Below are 24,609 nucleotides of genomic sequence, written 5' to 3'. Positions count from 1 at the left end.
CTTTTATGCCAACAAAATGCTTGAGAAATAATCTTCCCTCACTCCCATTGAATTTTTCCATCTCTGTTTTTCAACCCCATCACTTTTCGTGGATAGTCACAAAATTCTCTTCCAATGTTTTTTGGACAGTTTCCAACAGCTCTTCCAAAGTATTTTCTCCTTCACTTGCTCTTGGCTCAAAATAAAATGCCTGGGAGTCCCTAATGGCTTTAGTGTTCACAGTAAGTCTTTATTTTCTCTCCTAGTTTTGACTGTAATTTATATCAGTATCGTCATCCTTCAAAGTTTCTTGGAGTTATATTTAACTGGATTTTTCTCCTGTTTCATTTAGTATTTCTTTGTAAAGGCAAGTCATAGAATTCAGCCCTTCTCAGACAAGTCATTAGAGTCAAAGGTATTTACTTATTTCTACAGCCCCATTCATTGTACTGTAATTATCTAGTGAAACATGAAGCCAAATCTAGAGGTTTAAACATATCAAGAACAAAATTCTAACTTTTGAAGAGTACTGTCTCATCTATTTGAGTTTAAGCAACTCAAATATGATTCATAATTCTAATCAAGAAACTAACATTTTGGTAAATTCCTATCGTTACAATAATGGACAGTATTTTCTACTTTATATTATTACCTTCAGTAATGTTTCCATCAAAGGTAGGTTATTCTGGGAAAACTCCAGTGAAACATGTAGGAACTGTGATTGATTTATTTTTGACATGAGACATTCCTTATCATAATTGAATATTGGGAGATTATAAATTTTAAAAGGGCAATGAATCTATAATTTTTGACATGAAAGGGACTTACTAAAAAGATAGTCTGATCTATTAGCTTATTTTATAAATGAGAAAGTGAGTCCAGAGAGGTTAAGTGATGGTCAAAGACTACCTATTATTAAGTAAAATAGGAGAATCCATAACCTTCTGTGATTTTTTCCTCTGGGGCTTTTGGCCATGAACTTTTTATTGAGATTACTGGCAGTGTTGCAGGTAAGGCCACTTTGAATGTTTATTTGTGTTTCAGTCATCCAGCAAACTTAACTCTTGTTTGTATGAAACAAATACAGAAGCCTGGAAAATGGCAGCCAGATTTGCTTCTATATATATGTGTGTGTGTTTGTGTGTCCATATATAAATATATATATATATATATATCTCACAACACCAAATGGACTTCTTTATTAGCCAACTCTTTATGCATTAACTCTTATTTGATGGAAATAAGACTGCTTTTCAGTGCAGTGAAATTTTTGAAGTATTCCTAGAGGTAGGAATTTTCCTAAAAGCTCCTCTTTAACAATGCTACTTCATCGTATGGTCCTTAGTATGATGTTTCTTTGTGAACTTTATGTTGCTGGCATATACAAAACAAGCACAGAAATTGGAAGAATGTATATAGAAAATGTATAACACTTGGACGTTTGTTGAAACTTCCAAGTGTATTATCAGATACATTTTATTGTAGAGTATAGAATCATTCAGCGGTTGTTGAACTCATCCGATGAGGCATATGTGGTCATCTCAAGTTGGAGACTGTTTTTCAGTCCATTAAAGGTAGAGTGTATTTTTTAAATGGCCCTTTACTGCATAGTTTGAGCAGCACTTGTCTGGAGATTTGAGAATTCCAGGTTGGTAGGTTCTCACAAATGACTGCTTAAATATTTATTTGGTTTCAACTCCCCATAGCCTTGTCTTCTCAAGGAAGCACACACTTCAGTTTTCTCTGTGCTTATGGAAATCATTGCCTAAGGGACAGAAAATGCCAGTGACTACAGACTTAGTTCACCCATGAGCCAGCAGAAGTTACTTATTATTAATGGATATATTGGTTGGGTAGCTAAAAACTATAACACAGCCCAAGAGACTTGTTTTGATTTTCTTCCTGACTGAAGGAAACCATGGGAAATATTGTATTTATTTGCTAATTCCTAGGATAAAACATACATTTTTCCTGGGAGTGGTGCACACTAAATATTTGCAGCTTCTCAACAATGCAGTTTTTCCCAGGAGAGAAAATAATGGGTGAGGAAAGCAGAGAGGATTCCCCTTATGGACAACATTAAATACTCTTTGAGATGACCCTGGAAATCAGGGGGTTTGAAATATGCAAGTGACCTCTCATCCATCTCTAAAAATGTGCTGAGCTCTAGGGATTTTGAAAAGTTTCAAAATATGCTCTTGAAAAAATTAGGAAAATTAGTAATATCAGGACCAAGGAAATATTCTATAATTACTCTAAAATATTCTATAATGACTGTAAAAGTTTGTGACAGCTGGACTGTAAAGAAGGCAGAGTGCCAAACAATTGATGGCTTCAGAATGTGGTGCTGGAGAAGACTCCTGAGAATCCCTGGGACAGCAGTAGATCAAACCAATCAATCTTAAAGGAAATCACCCCTGAATACTCATTGGAAGGACTGATGCTGATGCTGAAGCTCCAGTATTCTGGTCACTTGATGTAAACAACCGACTCATTGGCAAAGTCCCTGATGCTGGGAAAGATTGAGGGCAGAAGGAGAAGAGGGCGTCAGAGGATGAATTGGCTGGATGGCATCATTGATGCAATGGACATGAAATTGGGCATGTTGATAAATTCCGGGAGATGGTAAGGGACATGGAGGCCTGGCATGTTGCAGTCCGTGGGGTCACAAAGAGTTGGACACAACTGGGTGAGTGAACAACAACTGCAAAAGTCAGTAGAGAGGGTCAGGGAAAGTGATGGAACATCTGTTTTAGAGCTGAGACGGTTGAAAAACTGTTCTTCTTGGGCAGCAAGCACTTTTAGGGAGGTTGTTAGAGGTGTTTGAAAACACTAAGAAGGAGAACTCAGAATGGAAAATTTAGGGTAAGGATGTAAGAAAGGCTTTTTGAATGATCTAAAGTTTTCCTAGACTCTGTAAGAAGAAATGCAAAATTTATAAAAATAAATTTCATTTGTATGCTTCATTACAGTTTGGAAGAACATTCATGTTGATTTTTTCTCATTTCCTACAAATAACAGGCAAGTAAGAGAGTTACTATTTCCATTTCATAGATGACGAAAATGAATTATCAGTATGAATCAAAGAATCAGGACTCCACATACCAAATTTTGCAATGTACTTTTCCTATAATAATCTGCAAGGAGACATATAATATATATATTTTTCTTATCCTCTCTGCTTCCAAATTCAGGATATATGACAGGTGTTCTGCCATATAATAGTTCTGCTATTCAAAAATGTGTAGACTAATTTGACTAACCTTAACCATTATCTTTTACACTCTTATAACTTTTCTCAAGGTGTCCTGCTTTTAGTCACAAAGCACTCCTTCTAAAGATATTCTAAATATTCAGTCAGCTATAGACATTCAGTCAATCAGAAGACTGTGACAGACCAAATTACATGTTGTTTCACTTTTTAGGTTGTTGTTGTTTTGATGTCTTTACTTCACAAGTTGGAAAAACGGTAACCTGAATAAATTCAGGGATGTTTTAAGATTTTTGAAAAGTCAAGGGCATATTATTTTGGAGATATCTTACAACTTATCAGAAAATATGTAGAGGCATAAAATATAGCATTTCTGGCAAAATAAATAATAATAATAGGATATAATAGCTGTTTTATTTAAAGGTTATTTGGGAACTCATAAAAATTTGTAAGAGAATTTAGAAATATTTAATTACAAAATAATTCACAAAACTCTGGCTTATTTTTTGTTTACACTGATATCATTTTTGAATGAATCTTGAAAAAAGTATTACATTGTTCAAAAAGTAACTCAGAAGCATAAATGATTTGATTGAAGTCAATAAAATCTATATTGTGTTTTTGAAATTCTGTGGGGGACTTTTTGCTTTAACTTAAGTATCTCATGATTTATGATATTTCTGATAGTCATTGACTGTGTTACATTTTAAAAATTTTGCTGTTAGCTCTAATCGTTTTCCTTGCCTACTAAATGTCCTATTTCCATGTCACTCTTTCTCTCATAACTATACCAGTTTGATGAACTGCATTGAAATCAACATTACCAACATGCTAGCTATCCACAGCTATAAAAATCTATTGCATATTTTATGATTAATATGTCAACCCTTAAGATACATTTCCAACAAGTAGAAAATAATGATGGGGTGTTTTATGTATAAAGTCTGTGAGTGTCTTTTCCCACTGAGATATAGTCAATTGATTCAAATCCTTACCCTTATCTCTTCCACGTGGAAAGTCATGGATCAGTTCAGTTCAGTTCAGTCACTTAGTCGTGTCCGACTCTTTACGACCCCATGGACTGCAGCTTGCCAGACCTCCCTGTCCATCACCAACTCCTGGAGTTTACTCAAATTCATGTCCATTGAGTCGATGATGCCATCCAACCATCTCATCCTCTGTCATCCCCTTCTCCTCCCACCTTCAATCTTTCCCAGCATCAGGATCTTTTCCAGTGAGTCATTTATTCGCATCAGGTGGCCAAAATATTGGAGTTTCAGCTTCAGCATCAGCCCTTCCAATGAATATTCAGGACTGATTTCCTCCAGGAAGGACTGGCTGGATCTCCGTGTAGTCCAAGGGACTCTCAAGAGTCTTCTCCAACACCACAGTTCAAAAGCATCAATTCTTCGGCACTCAGTTTTCTTTCTAGTCCAACTCTCACATCCATACATGACTACTGGAAAAACCATAGCCTTTACTAGATGGATCTTTGTTGGCAAAGTAATGTCTTTGCTTTTTAATATGTTGTCTAGGTTGGTCATAAACTTTCTTCCAAGGAACAAGTGTGTTTTAATTTCATGGCTGCAGTCACCATCTGCAGTGATTTTGGAGCCAAAAAATAAATAAATAAATAAATAAAGTCTGTCAATGTTTCCATTGCTTCCCCATCTATTTGCCATGAAGTGATGAGACCAGATGCCATGATCTTAGTTTTCTGAATGTTGAGTTTTAAGGCAACTTTTTCACTCTCCTCTTTCACTTTCATCAAGAGGCTCTTTAGTTCTTCTTTGCTTTCTGCCATAAGGGTGGTGTCATCTGCATATCTGAGGTTACTAATATTTCTCCCAGCAATCTTGATTCCAGCTTATGCTTCATCTAGCCCAGCATTTCTCTAAATGTACTCTGCATATAAGTTAAATAAACAAAGAAAGCACAAGGGCTAAACCCAAAGGAAGCACAGAAGCTTCCCTTGTGGCTCAGCTGGTAAAGAATCTGCCTGCAATACAGTAGACCTGGGTTCAATCCCTGGGTTGAAAAAACCCCCGGCGAAGGGAAAGGCTACCCATTCCAGTATTCTGGCCTGGAGAATTCCATGGACTGTACAGTCCATCGGGTTGAAAAAGTCAGACCCAACTGAATGATTTTCACTATCCACTCACTATGGCAGTTCTATTTCCAGTTTTAAAGGAATCTCCACAGTGTTCTATGTAGTGGTTGTACCAGTTTGCATTCCCACCAACAGTGTAAGAGGGTTCCCTTTTTTGCACACCCTCTGCAGTGTATATTGTTTGTAGACTTTTTGATGGCAGCCATTCTGACCAGCGTGAGATGATACCTCATTATGGTTTTTATTTGCATTTCTCTAATAATGAGTGATGCTTAGCATCTTTCCATGTGTTTATTAGCCATCTGTATGTATTCTTTGGAGAAATGTCTGTTTAGTTCTTTGGCTCACTTTTTGATTGAGTTGTTCGTTTTTCTAGTATTGAGCTACATGAGTTGCTTATATATTTTGGAGATTAATTCTTTGTCAGTTGCTTCATTTGGTGTTATTTTCTCCCATTCTGAAGGCTGCCTTTTCACCTTGCTTATAGTTTCTTTTGGTATGCAAAAGCTTTTAAGTTTAATTAGGTCTTATTTGTTTATTTTTGTTTTTATTTCTATTACTCTGGAAGTTAGGTGAAGAACTTGCTGTGATTTATGTCAGAGAGTGTTCTGCCTATGTTTTCCTCTAAGAGTTTTATAGTTTCTGGTCTTACCTTTAGAACTTTAATCCATTTTGAGTGTATTTTTTTGTATGGTATTAGAAAGTGTTCTAATTTCATTCTTTTACACGTGGTTGACCAGTTTTCCCAGCACCACTTGTTGAAGAGGTTGTCTTTTGCGAGTAAAGTATATGGACTGTACAGAGTCGTACAGCCATACAATCCTGGCAGCAAAAAAGAGAAAGAATATTATGTTGATAGGAAGTGAAACCCAAAGAAAAGAGACAGAAATCTTTTATATTTTGGCTAGCCAAGGATGAGGGGGTTGGAGAATAGGCAAGAGTTGCTAGAAATGTTCTGTCTTCCATATGGAAATCCCAATTCAGTATTCCAACAACCAATACTGACAATCTATGATGTGCTAAGCATTGTGTTAGATAATACAGGTCCACGTTCAACAGAACACTTTTTCCACAGCCCTTATTTCTGGTCAGATAGGCATTCACATCCATCCTACCTTTATCCATTGCTGTCATTTCAGTCACTGTCCAATCCTTCATTATCTCTTGTATAGATCATTATACCTCCCTACATTTTAACTCTCCAGTGTCCTCCCAATTTTAAACTTCCTATCCCTGATCACTTTTTTAAAAAGACAGACATAATTGTATTTAAGAATAAAACCTAAGGATTTAGATAAACACATCTTTTTATAAGATCTGGATCAGACTCCTCAGTATTGCATCTGAAGGTTTTCAAACCCATTCTACATTTTCTATACCTCTGCCATCTCATTTCCAAATGTTTATCTCCTGATACTCTCCTGCATTGGCCATATGTAAATTGGTGTCAGTGCCTTAGGGGCTATGTATATCTTTTTGTTTCTGTTTTCATGACTTTGATGATGTTCTTTTTGCCAAAAATATTCCCCCTATGTCACCATCAAGGCTTCAAATGTGTCCTCTTTTCAGTGACTCTTTCCTGACTTCCTTACACTGAATTAATTGCTCTACATTATGGACTCCATCATAATTCTGCTAACTCCAGTATTTCAAAGCACATTGTGTTACAATTATACTTTCTGACTTCTGTGAATTTCTGTAAGTTGAAAACTATATTTTCTCTTATTATTGCAGGTATCTAATTATCAGATACCTTTTTTTTTTTTTCCCCCTCTATCTTTTTTTTTCTTTCCTCTAGGCCAGAATACTGGAGTGGGTAGCCTTTCCCTTCTCCAGGGGATCTTCCCAACCCAGGAATTGAACCCAGATCTCCCACATTGTAGGCAGATTTTTTATCAATAAATGAATGAACACATCTTACTAGTAGCTTTAGTTTTGTGTCTGCATATGTCAGTCTCCCATAAAGAAAGTATGTTGATCCTTATAGGTTTTATAAGGCATGTAATTGAGCTTAACATATAGCTTTTATTTTATGCAGAAAGGGAAAAGAGACAAAACCAGGTAAATCTTTCTACATGTCTTACCCTACACTCTCTCTCTTTCACACTCACACACACACACACACACAGACTCACTCACTCATAAAAAGAACCATCTGGAAGAGGCAATCTCCTCAAGTTAAACTATCAGTCCTAAAGATTTGGAGAGTGAAAGCGTGGAGAATTGTCTGCGTTGGGGAGACCAGTCAGCCCCCAACAGTCTTCATCATTTCTTTCTTCAGCAAGGCTTTTATGTTGCCCTGATAACATCCTGCCCTTGCCAGGAAAGCACCTGGGCTGTTGCTGGTGATCTTGATGAAGAAGCATGCAATGATTGTCTCAAAGTAGCAGCGTTGAAAAGCAAGGGAGCAGAATGTAATAATTTTATTTCAATTCATCTGTTCTCCCTTCAGCTTCCGTCTGCTCCAAGAAGCAGGCATTACCCACCTGTCTCCACAAACCAAAGACACACAGCAAATTCAGGATAGACTTCAATCTGTGAGGTCCTGGGATTTATAATTCTGTTTCACTTCTCTAATTTCTACGGTACAGCATTCAGTGGGGGGAGATGACCGCCCACAGTAGATTGCTAGTCTTGAAAGAAACAACCAAAATGTTAAGAATCATGATGCATGGGTGGAAGGACCTTAAAGAAATTTATATATTTGATTTTTAAAAAACAATCTAGTATTAAGATAACTGATTATCTTGAATTTTCATGTTGTGTGCTAAAAGGTTCTGTAGTGATTATGGAGTTTATCATTTCATAAATTTTTGTCTGTATTTCAGTTTTGTCTATAACTAAGCTGAGACCAAAGAAATAACATTAGTTGACAAAATTCAAGGAGCTAGTTGATGACAGGGCTTGAGCTTGATTTGCGTTTTCTCCAGCTGGGCAAGAACACTTTCCACTGTATTGTTTTACTTTAATTAAAATGAGGTCACTTCTTAGAAAAACTAATTTAACTCAAGTGAATAGATGAAGCCTGAAATAAGCAACTTGAAGCTATATGATATCCTTAGACAAGCAGACCCTATGTGATCCACATCAGGAAACTTTTAGCTGTCTTGGACTGTGCTCTAATGAAACCTTTAGACTAAAAGGGACCTCTTAATTCCAGTGTTTTCTAATATATAAGATTATTTATTTTTTTCCACCTATTTTTAATGATATATGAATAGTATAATATTAAAGCTACTCAAAAATTATGATAAAATCAACTCACATGTAACAGTTTAAAGTGACAATATCATCCAATAATGAATTGAATAAACATATGTTGTTCAATGCAGTTACCATCTATTTTATATGATAAAGTGTTTATATGAGTTTCATTGTGGGGTAAAGCACAATTATAAACCCTGAACTATTCTATTCCTGTCCACCCCACTGGTGTTTATTTTTTCTTGAGGGGGTGCTTTGGGGGAGGTGAGGGTAACAAGAAATTATCAACAATTTTTTAGGTGTACAGCTTTTGGTTCATTGCAACTGATTATGTTTTATACAAATTACTGTGGAAAATGATTCTTTGATAGGTGATTGCAATCAGGATGATAATATATAATTTTGATTAATCAAGGAAGTTTGATTAATTTCAGTGTTGATCGTGGCATAATCCCACACTAGAATGAAATGCTGTTTACTGTCATTTGAAATGAATAATATCCCATAGTGAATTGAGTCCCTGAAGTTCTCCAAACTTTGAAATTATGTAAAATTTCCAGTTATTTCTGTTGATGAATATAAATAATGTTTCAGTGCTTTCAAGAGTCTAAATCTTCAAATTCATCATACTATATAATAGCATTCTAAGAAGGTTATCTCCCAAAAGGTAATGTTAAATATTTAAGACTATTGTTTTCTTCTTTCCTTCCACCAAATCCTTGCATCTCCATGGTATTATTCATTTCCTCTTGAAATGACTGGAATTTTACTTTATTATGTTTAATTAATTTAATATTTTTATTTAAAATAGCATTTCTGTTTTTATTTCACTGATATTCATTCATGATTTTCATCTCTTAGGGTTTCAAGTTAGGTTTTGTTAACCCTAACCATTAAAACACAACAAATCAACTTTGATTTTGGTTAACCCTCATCTCTGTTAGGCAATACTTCCTTAATTTGGGTTATAACATGGGTCATTACTACTATATCTATTTTAGCATTGTTTATATTATTTTTCTCAGTCACCAGATCCTCACCCAATGACACAGTTTCCTACCTTTTGCAAAGTAACTGTGCCCTGGATCATCCCAAGGCCAAATCTTTTTCAGGGTTTAAAAAAAAAAAAAAAAATTGTTGTTCGTAATAAATCCTTGATTGTCTTATTAGCACTTTAGCATGAATTTTCCTAAGAAAGAGATATAATCAGGCTCCCTAGGGATCCATGAGGTGTGGGGGCCACTGAGGAGGCCTACAAAGTCACTAACTCCACTTTACACACTTGGTGACCCAGTAGAATGAGGCTGACAGAATGTGAAGAGAGAGAAGAGGAATGTAGGGTGAGGAAAAGACAGGCCCTGGCTAGTATCTCGCCTGCAGGATGGAGGAAGGGAGGGCAGAGGACTCGCCCTTCACGGAAAGGCAGGAGCTACACGTTAAAGCTCTCCACCTCATTGTCTGCAGAAAACAGATGAGCCTCTGTCCATCTGTCTTGTATTAGGACCCGCTCCCCAATCAGTCCTTTCTTATCGTGGTTCTATCTTCCTAAGTCTGTAGTCCAAAGTTTGCATTTGAACCCAAGTTCTGTTGTACTCTATCATTATTTACCTGAAGTGTTGCTTCTCCAGTTATCAACACCATAGCACACTGTCGAATTATTATTGTTCCAGCACTTATCTTTTTCCATAATTTGTGCTGCTATTAATTTTGCATTTGTTTGTATTTGGCTTTTCTGTCTACATATCAACTCGATGAGTGCAGAAAGCTTCCCTTGTGTGTTTACTGCCCTATTTCCAGTGTCAAGGAGATGATTTCACCTATAGTGGATATTAAAAGAGAATGTTGAATGAATGAATAAATATTCTCATGTTCTCTTATTAATCCTCATTTTTATCTCTGTGAGTAGTTCAAAGATTATCTACTTTTTACTTCTAATAGAATCTGCAGATTTACTCAAAGTTCAATGTATATGATGAATTCCAATTTCCTAAACATAATGACCTTCATATAATACCCCCCATTTTAATGTCTTTAAATCTCTTCTTATCAATTTTTAAAATAGAGTTCATGACATGGGCACTGAAGTCAGACTGCTTCTAGTATTCCACAGCTTCCTAGCAGGGGCACTTGGACACATTCCTCCGGCTTCTAGCATCTCAGTTTCTCACCTTCTTTCTTGATGTTAGTACTGCCTAATAGGTTTATTTTGGATATTAAGGGTTCAGTCATCATCATGCTCAGAAAATCACCTGATTCACTATAAATTCATATTAAATGTGAGTATTTTTATTGTTAGAAATTCTTATTTCACTTAAAAAATTCTCAATAGATTGAGAGAAGATGAGAGAACTTGGGAAAATATTTAGATGACTTTCTTTTCCATAGTATGAGTACTTTTCTGTGACCCTTCTGCATTTCTCCCTTTTAGATATATGTAAAAAACCCCTATGATCAAAATATTATTTTATTTTTATACCAGAATATCTATGGCTTTTAAACATTTGGAACTACAAGGATCTGAAGGAAACAGCAACTGGACTTTGCTTAAGGCCCTAGAGTAGTAGTAGTGTTAGTCGCTCAGTCCTGTCCAACTCTTTGTGACCCCTTGGACTGTAGCCTGCCGGGGTTCTCTGTCCATGGAATTTTCCAGGCAAGAATACTGGAGTGGGTTGCCATTCCCTTCTCCAAAGGATCTTCCCAACCCAGGAATTGAACCTGGGTCTCCTGCATAGCAGGCAGATTCTTTACCGTCTGAGCTATAGGGAAGTCCTTAAGTCTCTATACTTTCAATTGATTATTCCAACAGCCTATACTACCAGCTTTATTTCCTTATCTTTGTACCCTTACTCCTCACGTCTAGCTTCTTTATCCACTGTATTTTATTTTTCTGGTAAGAGTATCATAAATGTCTTCCCTAAGAACCCAAAGACAGCATCTTCTTTTGTTCTATCAGAAGGATAATGAGTATAGACTAATGTGTGAAATCACTGGAGAGCAAGTAACGCTTTTCGCTCCAAGGCCCAGAAAGAAATTACAGGACAAGATGAGACACAAAACAAATACCAGATATAGAAATAATTTTGAATTAAACATGTTAGATGATGTTAAAATAGTTTTTTACTCCGCATGTATATGAAAGATTAATTCCTAGAAACTAATGTGATAAATTAGAGCCAAGTTAAGGAGCTGCATTGTTTCCATACAATACTAATGAATTTATCAAAAAGGAAAAAAAAAAAACAAACTTGGAGTACAGAACAACACTACTCAGAGAGCAAATCGTAGAGTAGAATATAAATACAGGTGAGAATAATTCTCCAGTTCAGCATGGTGATTTTAGCTGGCTCATACTGAAAAGTAGCAAAGAATATTACACAAGAGGGCGGGCACTGATGGCAGAGCCAGTTCCTCTATTGTCTGAGAGCTAGGACAGTCAGCATCTGTTCTCAGAAGCCAGTAAAGTGAAAAGTGAAAGTGAAGTCGCTCAGCCGTGTCCGACTCTTAGCAACCCCGTGGACTGCAGCCTACCAGGCTCCGCTGCCCATGGGATTTTCCAGGCAAGAGTACTGGAGTGGGGTGCCATTGCCTTCTCCGTTATTGACTATAACTCTTATCATTTTTCCTCATACCTATCCTTCATCCTGTTGCAGCCTGTCAGATTGCCACTTGTCTCTCTTCCCTTCTGCCTAATATTTCCTGAACTTTTTATTTGTCTTCATTTTCTCCCTCTACTAGAATGCAAAATTTCTGCAACCCAGGCCATAGTCATTTTTTTTCTTTTATGAAAATTAGCCTTCTCTTGCTTCAGTCATCACCCCTGAAGAAAGGCTACCACATTCACATGTCTGACTTTGATCAAGTCAATAATTTCTAATTGTGTTTGGAATATTGTCAAGAATCTATTTTTTTTTGCACAACAATGAAATAATTCTAATTGTTTCCTCTCATGAAATCATTCTCTGTTTTCCAGCTTCTGCTATATGCTATATTCTTTTCTTTCTTCTAAATCATAATCCCTTGACTCAAATGGCTTCCCCCCCCTTTTTTTTTCCTCCTTTCTACTGTCAGTCTCCTCAAATCTTTTAGTCGCTTTCTCAGATTTATCTTTTGTTTTCCACTGTGCTGTTTCATGAGCTGTTTTCAAATCTGAAATGTCCTCCCCTCTCCTATATCCAACAATTTCAGTCCTTGAAATTTTAATCTAGTCTCCATCCTTCTTAAATATATTTCTAACCTACCTCAGAATCATTTTCTCTAATTCCTTTTGACTTATTGATCTTATTATTAATGTGTTATTTACATGTATGATCTTGTTGCTGTCCAAACAGTGTATGTTGAAAGGAGTACATTTTCTTTGTGGATAGATCCTTTATATTTGATTATTTTTTTCTCTTTCTTTTTATATTGACTAAAAGATGTTAAGAGAGTTACAGTACTGAGAGCTAAATGGCTTTATTTATGTCCAGCTCTTTGCAACCCCGTGGCCTATAGCCCGCCAGGCTCCACTGTCCATGGAATTCTCCAGGCAAGAATACTGGAGTGGGTAGCCATTGCCTTCTCTGGGGGATCTTCCTGAACCAAGTATTGAGCCTGGGTCTCCTGCATTGCAGGCAGATTCTTTACCATCTGAGCCACTAGGTAAGCCCAGAAATGAGAAAACAGACAAAGATTTACTTAAAGGCAGTAATCTCAGTATAACTTTATTCAAATCCATTCATGAAATGAATCATTAGTTAATATAAATGCATCCATTTAATGATTGATTCATTTATTTTTGAAAAATACATTTGTGTTGAACATGTATTGTGTGTCCTGTGCTGATGCTGACACTTTGGGTATTAAGAAAAGAGTGACATAGTCCCTGACCATATGATTTTCAATATCTAGTAAGGAAAACAGTAATTAAAACTGATTTATACTATTATCATAATTGATATACAGTTAAAACATGTTCTGTGAATAATAGGAAAAATATTGAAACTTCAGATAACCATATTATTATACTTTACAAACTTTTTTAACATATTCAAACTTTTGATGATCTTTAATTAAAATCATTAGTAAAGACACCATGTCCAATTTTTATCTTAGAAAATGTGTATAAACATAGATACAGTTTCTAGCAATAATTGATACCAGTACATATTGTTTTAATATTAAATGTTTGTAATGTTATCATAGGTTATGTGAAATAATCAATAGGTTAACTAAAGAGTTAAAGCATAAAATTACTATCACATTAAAAGACGCTTACTCCTTGGAAGGAAAGTTATGTCCAACCTAAATAGCATGTTCAAAAGCAGAGACATTACTTTGCCAACAAAGGTGTGTCTAGTCAAGGCTATGGTTTTTCCTGTGGTCATGTATGGATGTGAGAGTTGGACTGTGAAGAAGGCTGAGCACCGAAGAATTGATGCTTTTGAACTGTGGTGTTGGAGAAGACTCTTGAGAGTCCCTTGGACTTCAAGGAGATCCAACCAGTCCATCCTCAAGGAGATCAGCCCTGGGATTTCTTTGGAAGGAATGATGCTAAAGCTGAAACTCCAGTACTTTGGCCACTTCATGTGAAGAGTTGACTCATTGGAAAAGACTCTGATGCTGGGAGGGATTGGGGGCAGGAGGAAAAGGGGACGACATAGGATGAGATGGCTGGATGGCATCACTGACTCGATGGATGTGAGTCTCAGCGAACTCCGGGAGTTGGTGATGGACAGGGAGGCCTGGCGTGCTGCGATTCATGGGGTCGCAAAGAGTTGGACACGACTGAGAGACTGAGCTGAACTGATGATTATTTGAGAAGAATTTTGCTATTACTAGCTTTTAAAGTTTTTATTAAACTGCTTATAATATATGTAATAATTGATTTTTCCATTAGAGATATTGCTAATAAATTATAGAAATTTGTGTGATTAAAAACAGTATGACTTGAATGTTAAATTATCTTTATCTCTTTCTATATAACAACACATTGTAATTGTACTTTCCATCTCTGCAAACTAAGATTTTGCATTTTTCTGTATATTGACTTTTACTATGGAAACGAAAGGAAATTAAGGTATGTATGATGTTTTAACTGCAACTATGATGCCATTCCAAGAAGTTCTAAATAAAAGGACTTGAATCTATTTTTTATTTTTTATAGAACCAATTTGCAGAACATTTTCTCCTATCATTTATCTTTTTAGAATCGTATTCTTTTTTTAAAATTGTTTAATCTTACAATTTCATGTTACTTTCTGAAGCTTTATCCTCTTAAAAAGTATCAATAAAAAAGTCCTCTTTAGTTTATTTCCATTTATCATGTATGGGTAAATCCAGTGATGAGTAATGCTGAATAAAACAATGAAATCTTTTGATCTTCATCAGCTTTTTCATGTTAATGTTTTAAGTTGTTCAGTCCCATCTGACTCTTTGTGACCCCATAGACTGTAGCCCACAAGGCTCCTTTGTTCATGGAATTCTCTAGTCAAGAACAGTGGAGTGGGTCGCCATTTCCTTTTCCAAGGGATCTTCCACACCAAGGGATCAAACCTGGGTCTCCTGCATTGCAGGCAGTTTCTTTATTGTCTGAGCCAAATAGCCTTGTCATTTTTCATGGTAAATCTTATGCTAAAGAAACTGACATGAATCCTATACAAAAACTATTTAAATAATGTTTCATTAAAGATGAAAAAAGTAAAGATTTGTCAAGAAAATAGTTCATCGTAAGCAAAGAAATTACTTAGAAAAATACTCTTAGAATAAAAGTTACTTTCTTGGATATCTAAACATAAACTTTTCAAGCTAAAAGTGATTTACCCTGGTTCTCTTGGGTGTTTTATACTGAATTTAACTACTATCATTCCCCATCTTCAAATTTGTCTCTTTTTCTTCTTTAATTAATAGAGATTAGTTAGATTATGAGGTTATGAACTTGAAGCAACCTTCTTCACCTCAAGTCCAAGTTTCTGTTATTCAACAAATCCTGGTGATATTGAGTTTCATTTTATTCATTGGTGAACATATTACACTCACCAACCGAGATCATCTAACTAGTATTATCTTTATATCTCAGAATAGTTTGCATAAATACCATAAAGATCTTCCTTTGAGCAAAATTTCACAGAAGTTAAGTGTACTCTGAATCCATAAATAGGCATGGAGTTTGTTTTCTAAAATATCAGACGAACTTATTATGGGCCAGTTTTATTTTTGGCATGTTCCACAGATCAGTAGTACAGTAAACTCCCACTTTATTCTTAAAAGTGAGAATCCAACAGAATAAAAGTGTTTTGGTAAATGTCATTTAATTATATCTTCAAAGAGATGAAATACTCCTTTAGAAATGAATACTACTATCTGAAAGCTACTTTATGTTCAGTTTTGATATAAGAAAAATAGAAGTTGATGTAATATCACTATTAAAAAACTAACATAAGAATGTTAGAATTTCACACACAAGTGAATATCTTTTTTCTACATGTTTTATTTTCAATTGGAGTTGCTATTTCCTTGAACAGGTGCTTGTCAAGAAAAGAAAATGATTTAAGTGGATATTTTGCAATTTAAAACAAATTTAATTGCATTCTCATTGCAGTAGTTTTATGAATGCTGTATATATTACCGTAAAAGATAAAATATAATTGAACACAGAAAAAAGTCTTTATGACTAAATTATAACTAGAAAATTGGCATACAGTTATGTTAAAACAAAATTAAAACATTGAGAACAATTTTTTTACCCTCCACACCTTGAAACTCATAATTTTAACTTAAAGTAAAATATTCTTTACTTCAGAGAATCTTCCACTACTTAATTTGCAATCAATTTCACTAGAAAAAATGTAAAGAACAAGCAACTAGAAGGAAAAGTTTAAGAAAGTACCTAAGTTCACATGATGTGTCAACCGAATCCCTTTCAGCATTACAGTAAATCACCCTTTGGAGGAAAGATGTTTGATATTTTAGAAATGATTAAGCTTCATGTCTGACTATCTGTGACCCCAAGGACTACAGCCTGCCAGGCCTCCCTGTTCCTTACCGTCTCCTGAAGTTTGCACAAGTTCACATCTATTGTATCGGTGATGTCATCCAGCCATCTCATCCTCTGATGTCCTCTTCTCCTTCTGTCCTCAATCTTTCCAGCATTAGGGACTTTTCCAGTAAGTCAGCTGTGGTCATGTATGGCTGTGAGAGCTGAATTGTAAAGAAGGCAGAATGGCAAAGAATGTATGCCTTCATACTTTGATGCTAGAGAAGACCCCTGAGAGTTCCTTGGACAGCAAGCAGATCAAATTAGTCTCTCTATATATGTGTGTATATATATATATATATACACATACATATAGATAGATAGATATGCTTCACAGGTGGTGCTAGTGGTAAAGGAACAGACTGCCAATGCAGAAGACATAAGAGAAGCTGATTCAATCCCTGGGTCAGAAAGATCCCCTGAAGGAGGGCATGGTAATCCACTCCAGTATTATTGCCTGGAGAATCCCATAGACAGAGGAGCCTGCTGGGCTACAGTCTACAGAGTCACAAAGAGAGTCAGACATGATTGATGTGACTTAACACACCTGTACCCATAGTTATATATTCATATACATACACACACATAGATATATATGCATATGTATAAATATATATGCATATGACAAGTGGAAGCAGTGACAGATTTTATTTTATTGGGCTCCAAATTACTGCAAACAGTGACTGCAACCATGAAATTAAAAGACATTCCTTGGAAGGAAAGCTATAACAAACCTAGAGAGCATATTATAAATCAGAGACATCATTTTGCTGATAAAGGTCGATATAGTCAAAGCTATGGTTTTTCCAGTAGTCATGTACAGATGTGAGAGTTGGACCATAATTAAGGCTGAGCGCCAAAGAATTGACGCTTTCCAACTGTGATGTTGGAGAAGACTCTTGAGAATCCCTTAGACTACAAGAAGATCAGACCAGTCAGTCCTAAAGGAAATCAGCCCTTGATATTCATTGGAAGGACGGAAGCTGAGGCTGAAACTCCAATACTTTGGCCACCTGATATGAAGAGCCAACTTACTGAAAAAGACCCTGATGCTGGGAAAGGTAAAAAGCAAAAGGAAAAGGGGGCAGAAAATGATGAGATGGTTAGATAGCATAACCAACTCAATGGACATGAATTTGAGCAAACTCTGGGAGATAGTAAAGGTCAGGGAAACTTGGCGTGCTGCAGTTCATGGGGTTACAAAGAGCTGTACATGACTTAGGGACTAAACAATGAAAATATCACCAGTGTTAGTGATATGAGAATTTCAGTAAGCTAATTCATTACATGTAAATAGCTTGCAACAAAGTAAGTGATACATTTCAATTATCACATCATGGTCATTATTACTTAATTCTCAAAATAACTCTGCAGTAATTATCATTATTTCCTTCATTTTATAAATGATAAAGCTGAAGATTAGAGATTAAGACCCTATCCACAAATCATAGCTAGTAATTGGCAGAACTGAATGCCAAACCCATATTCATCAAAAAGATTCCTTTATGTTCTTTAAATTCCTCATGACTAATGATCTTGTCCTTCATGCCACCTTAGCCATAATATGAACTTAGCCATAATTACATTCATATTATGTATCTTAAAAATGGCACCTTAATAATAATGAATTGCACCTGCTCTACAAGCAAGATTTCAAGTTCCTCACTCTGACTACCACCTTGTGATTTCCTGCTCTTCTCTTCTATTACTAAAAATTATTTGAAACCACCCTACTTGATAAAGTATATAGCCAATACTGGGCTTCCCTGGTAGCTCAGCTGGTAAAGAATCCACCTGTAATGCAGGAGACCCCATTTTGATTCCTGGGTCAGGAAAATCCCCTAGAGAAAGGATAGGCTACCCACTCCAGTATTCTTAGACTTCCCTGATGGCTCAGATGGTAAAAAATTTGTCTGCAGTGTGGGAGACTTAGATTTGATTCCTGGGTTGGGATGAGCCCCTGCAGGAAGATATGGCAATCCACTCCAGTATTCTTGCCTGAAGAATCTCCATAGACAGAGGAGCCTGGCAGGCTACAGTCCATGGGGTCGCAAAGAGTGGAACATGATTGAGCAACTAAACACAGCACAGCACAGCAGAGAAAATATTGTAACCTTTTCCTGTCCATTAGCAGTTTCATGGCTTCACCTTCTTTTGCACCCACTTATAATTCACATACATCTTTCTCCTTCAGTTATATGCAGCCTCACAAAGTTTTAGCTGTGTTTTTAACTTGAGTCGTTGCTATTATACACATGCAACATACCTATGTTTACCCATCTTCCTTTAAGTGTGTTTCCTTAAATTTAAATTCTCCCCTCAATGATTCCTGACAATCTTAGTTTCCTTAGTTAGTCAGTTCTTCCACACTCTAGTTCATACTTTTTGTTTACTCCTCAAACATCCAAAGCTATCTGCCATTTCCATCTTCCCTGTTCTTAGCTGTTGATGTTGATTCTTGAAAATACGGAAAATTGGAAGGGATGTCCCACATGCCTTCAGAAATAACAAGCTCACCTCCCTGCACCTAAGTGTGTGTCCCATGCCTCATCTCCTGATTCTATGGCTGCTTCCTCCTCTCTTCATTTACTCCAAGACTTTATTTTTTAAATGGTTGATTGTTTCTCTTATGTTAACTTTTTTTTCCATTCCTACTGGGTCATTTCTATCATCAAACCATTAATCTCTGTACTATAAAAAAACTCACTTAACCTCACATCACCATCCAGTTACTACTACCTGACTCTTTCCCTGTCTACAGTCTGACTTCTAGAGGTTGGAAGTCTGCTTGCATATCCCCAGGTCAATCTTGAAAACACTATGATCTGATTCTTATTCCCAGCACTACTAGAATCACTTATTTAAGAGTTATTGATAATCTCCATGTTAGTATATCTAAGGTTTGTTTCAGTCTTATTTTTCTAAATTCTCATCCCCACTTGTAAGAACTGATCATTTTCTCCTATGATAGTCTCTCTTCCTTGAATCCTTAGTTCTCTTCCTACCTCTCTGACTGGTCTTTCTCAGTCTGCTTTCTTGGTTCAACTATCTAGATGGCCAGAGAGCTCATTCTTCAGAATTTGTTTTCCATGTATCAGTTCTTGCCTAGACAGTCTGATCCATTCTGCTAACTGTCTTTAATGATTATGTTGACAACTCCCATTTTACATCTACAGTCTCCTCTATGCTGACCTACAGAAAAATATATTTATGGCTGACCTGATCCTGTATTTAGATATCCACCCAGAACCTGTCAATGTGACTTTATTTGGAAATAAAATTTTGCAGATGTATTTAGATAAGATAAAATGAGGTTATCCTGGATTAGGGTTGGGTCAAAATTCAATGTAAATGATGCTCTTATAAGAGGGAAATTTGAGTACAGAAACACAGGCTCTCAGGGCAGCAAATCATGTGAAGAGGGGGCCAGAGACTGGGTTGGAGTGATGTGTTTTCAAGCCCAGGAATGACAAGGATTGCCAGGAAACCACCAGCAAATAGGAAAGGCAAGGAAGATATTTTCCTAGAGTCTTTAGAGGAAATACGGCCTCGTTGACACTTTGGTAGACTTTAAGCCTCCAACATTGAGGAAATACCTTTTCTGTTGTTTTAAGCCTTCCAAGTTTGTAGTAGTTATTATGGCAGTTCTAGTAAAGTAATTGTATCTATACTCTAGACATAGATAAATAATTATATATATATATGTGTGTGTGTGTGTAAACTATTATATGGATAGACGCATGCATGCTAAGTTGCTTCAGTCATGTCCAATTCTGTGCAACCCTATGGACAGCAGCCTACCAGGCTCCTCCGTCCACAGGATTGTCTAGGCAAGAATACTGGAGAGGGTTGCCATTAGATAGTCTCCAGTATATCTCAAGTTTAAACTTCTGTGACTTTTTTGAAGATTAATTTTTAAAAATTGTTAATAATGCTGATTACCATTAGCAATTAATAGTTAATAAATATTAAACATATCAAGTGGTTTGCTAATTACTTTTACAAATGAATGTTATTTAAAGGTAACATTATCAGGTAGGGAAGAAGCTATTGTTTTCATTTTTCAATTAACCAAATTGAGATTTAAAATATTTAAAGTAATTTCAGAAAATCAGCAAGAGGCAGGGCATGAACTCATATTCTGGTCTCTGTTGTTCCAAAAATCAGATTTCCTATAGTAACACTCCATTTAAAGTAAGATTTTCAAGATGCAGTTAAATATTCTTTTTAAATGAAGCATGTTTAAATGTATTGCCACATTTAATTTTTAACAAATGTTAGGCACGTTTAAGCAGTCTATAAATACTTGTTGAATGAATGGATACACATAACATTGCAGAATCTTTATATGGTAATATTTCTTTAAAAAATCATTTTGGCTGCAATGTGTAAAACTACATTTTATTTATTTATTTATTTTTTCTAGCTTAATATTTTATTTATATTATTATTACTTTCTTTTTTTTTTTTTTGGTGGTTCCATTTTTTTTTTTAATTTTTTAAATTTTTAATTTTTTTTTTTTTAAATTTCAGGTATACACGTGCTCCCCATCCTGAACCCTCCTCCCCCCCCCTCCCTATACCATCCCCTGGGCCGTCCCAGCGCATTAAAATGGATGCAGGGTACTGGATGCTTGGGGCTGGTGCACTGGGACGACCCAGAGGGATGGTATGGGGAGGGAGGAGGGTTCAGGATGCGAAACACATGTATACCAGTGGCAGATTCATTTCGATATTTGGCAAAACCAATACAATATTGTAAAGTTTAAAAATAAAATAAAATTTAAAAATAATTAAAAAAAAATAAAATGGGAACAAAAACTGACTTTATGTCATAGTATCTGTTATCCCAAACAACTTTTTCCTAATGAAAGCAGCTGTTTCCAAAAGTACAGAAATCAACACAAACATTTCTAAAGGCCTCTAAGACCCATAAACTACTCACCAAGCAGGAAGAGCTTTTCTTCTAAGATGCTCAAATGGATTATAAAACAATGCATTACTTTTATGTTCTCATGGCTCATTAAATCTTTTTTAATGCAATATTCTTTTAAGTCAGTAAGTTTTGAATATGCCAAAACGGTGACACTCGCTCTGGTTTTCATTGCAGTGGGAGATTATTGCTCAGTTGCTTATATTCTTTGTTGTTACCTCCATAAATGATATTAATTCATCAGTTTATAAACATTGAAATGAATATATATATATATATATATTTTTTTTTTTACTAAAGCAAGGAAAGATTTTTAGTCTTGTTGCCTTCAAGAAAATGTTAATTCTGTATGCTTAAGCCTACCCTCAGAGAAAAGCTGCATGCAGTTGATTAAATGCCTCACTTTCTCAATATTATGAATCCTTAGTTGGAAATTTATCATATAAAGGAAACATCTGATGTGGGATGAATTATGTCCCCACAAAATATATATTGAAGTCCTAAGTCCTCTAATTATGACCTTTTTTGGAAAGGGAGTTTGACTGATGTAGTTAAGATAAGGCTATATTCCACTCGTGTGGGCCCTGATCCAAAATGACTGGTCCTCTTAGAAGAAGAGAAAACAGAGACAGAGGTGAAATCTATGTGAAGACATATAGACACAAAGGGAAGATGCTTATCTGGAGATGGAGGAAGACACTGAGGTTATGTTGCCACAAAGCAAGGAATAGACCGGGCTACTGAAAAGTAGAAGAGAAAAGGAAGTATCCTCTCATAGACCCTTCAAAAGGAGGAGGATCCTGCCAAGACCTTGAACTTCTTATCTTCAGAACTTTGAGTGAATGAAACTTTTGTTTTTGTTTTAAACCATTCAGTTTGTGATACTTTGTTATGGGAGCTCTAGGAAACTAAATAAAATCTAAAACTTTGCTTGTATTTCAAGGTTGAGATGCTTATGTATGTTAAGAATCTTCGTGCATATGTTTCTTATTATTCTAAGGAATGTGGGGCCTTAAATCTAATTATAAGAGTTTGTGGCTGCTGAAGAATTCTTGTTTCAATCATTAAGTATTTATTATACAATATTAATGGCGAGCTAATATGAGGGAGCAAACCATAGGACATGCTCTTCAGGAAAATTATGAGAGGCATGCACGAAACTTCTGAAACATGCTCATTTAAAAAAATGAATTCCCTTAGGTAGTTGTTATCCTGACATATTTCTTGCAGCACATTGCCCTCTTTCACATCGCCTTCTTCCTGCAGTCTGGGTGGTGTGTCCAATCTAATATATTGAACAAGTAGTATTACTTCCAATTCAACTAGCAGAAAATACCCACTGCACTTACTATCAAATATCAATCATATTGTTTGAATGTTGCAGTGGAACCCTAAAGAAGATGTCAAGGCGATTGTGGCTTGCTAATTCAGGTTATTACTGTCCAAGGAAGACAAATTGTAAACAAACTTCAGTCTCTGAATAAGCTAGACATGTCTTCCAATCTTCCAAACAAAATGTTTCCTACTTCTGATCTTCAGATGACATCTAAGAGGGAGGTAAAGTCAGCCCTAAGTCTTACATAAATGGTCCAAGGTTTTTAGTAAAGAACCTTTAACAGAGACACATGAACATCAGAAAAATCAAGGACAGATGCCTCATCATAAGTGGGACTGACCAAAAGTAAAGAAAGCAGGGATTAAAGAGAAACATCTACTTGTGCTTCACTGACCACACTGAAGCCTTTGACTGGGTGGATCACAGCAAACTGTGGAAAATTCTTAAAGAGATGAGAGTACCAGACCACCGTACCTGTCTCCTGAAACACATTCAGGTCAAGAAGCAACAGTTAGAACCAGACATGGAACCATGGACCGATTCAAAATTGGGAAAGGGGCATGTCAAGACTGTATATTGTCACCCTGCTTATTTAACTAATATGCAAAGTACATCATGAGAAAGGCAGGGCTGGATGAATCACAAGCTGGAATCAAGATTGCTGGGAAAAATATTAACAGCCTCAGATATGCAGATAATACCACTCTAATGGTAAAAAGTGAAGAGGGACTAAAGAGCCTCTTCATGAGGGTGAAAGAGTGAAAAAGTTGGCTTGAAACTCAGTATTCAAACAACCAAGAAGATGGTATCTGGTCCCATTCAGATCAGATCAGATCAGTCGCTCAGTCATGTCCAACTCTTTGCAACCCCATGAATCGCAGCACACCAGGCCTCCCCGTCCATCACCAACTCCCAGAGTGCACACAGACTCACGTCCATTGAGTCAGTGATGCCATCCAGCCATCTCATCCTCTGTCGTCCCCTTCTCCTCTTGCCCCCAATCCCTCCCAGCATCAGAGTCTTTTCCAATGAGTCAACTCTTCACATGAGGTGGCCAAAGTACTGGAGTTTCAGCTTTAGCATCATTCCTTCCAAAGAAATCCCAGGGCTGCTCTCCTTCAGAATGGACTTGTTGGATCTCCTTGCAGTCCAAGGGACTCTCAAGAGTCTTCTCCAACACCACAGTTCAAAAGCATCAATTCTTTGGTGCTCAGCCTTCTTCACAGTCCAACTCTCACATCCATACATGACCACAGGAAAAACCATAGCCTTGACTAGATGAACCGTTGTTGGCAAAGTAATGTCTCTGCTTTTGAATATGCTATCTAGGTTGCTCATAACTTTCCTTCCAAGGAGTAAGCGTCTTTTAATTTCATGGCTGCAGTCACCATCTGCAGTGATTTTGGAGCCCAGAAAAATAAAGTCTGACACTGTTCCCACTGTTTCCTCATCTATTTCCCATGAAGTGATGGAACCGGATGCCATGATCTTCATTTTCTGAATGTTGAGCTTTAAGCCAACTTTTTCACTCTCCACTTTCACTTTCATCAAGAGGCTTTTGAGTTCCTCTTCACTTTCTGCCATAAGGGTGGTGTCATCTGCATATCTGAGGTTATTGATATTTCTCCCGGCAATCTTGATTCCAGCTTGTGTTTCTTCCTATGCAGATTTGGAGAAGGAAATGGCAACCCACTCCAGTATTCTTGCCTGGAGAATCCTATGGACAGAGGAGCCTGGCAAACCATGGACCATGGGGTTGCAGAGAGTCGGACACGACTGAAGCAACTAAGCACGCAAGCATGCATGCAATCTAGCAAAAACTTTG

Source organism: Bos mutus, chromosome 15 (genome assembly GCF_027580195.1).
Source record: "Bos mutus isolate GX-2022 chromosome 15, NWIPB_WYAK_1.1, whole genome shotgun sequence".
Taxonomy (NCBI): Eukaryota; Metazoa; Chordata; class Mammalia; order Artiodactyla; family Bovidae; genus Bos; species Bos mutus.
This window is presented reverse-complemented; position numbering follows the sequence as displayed.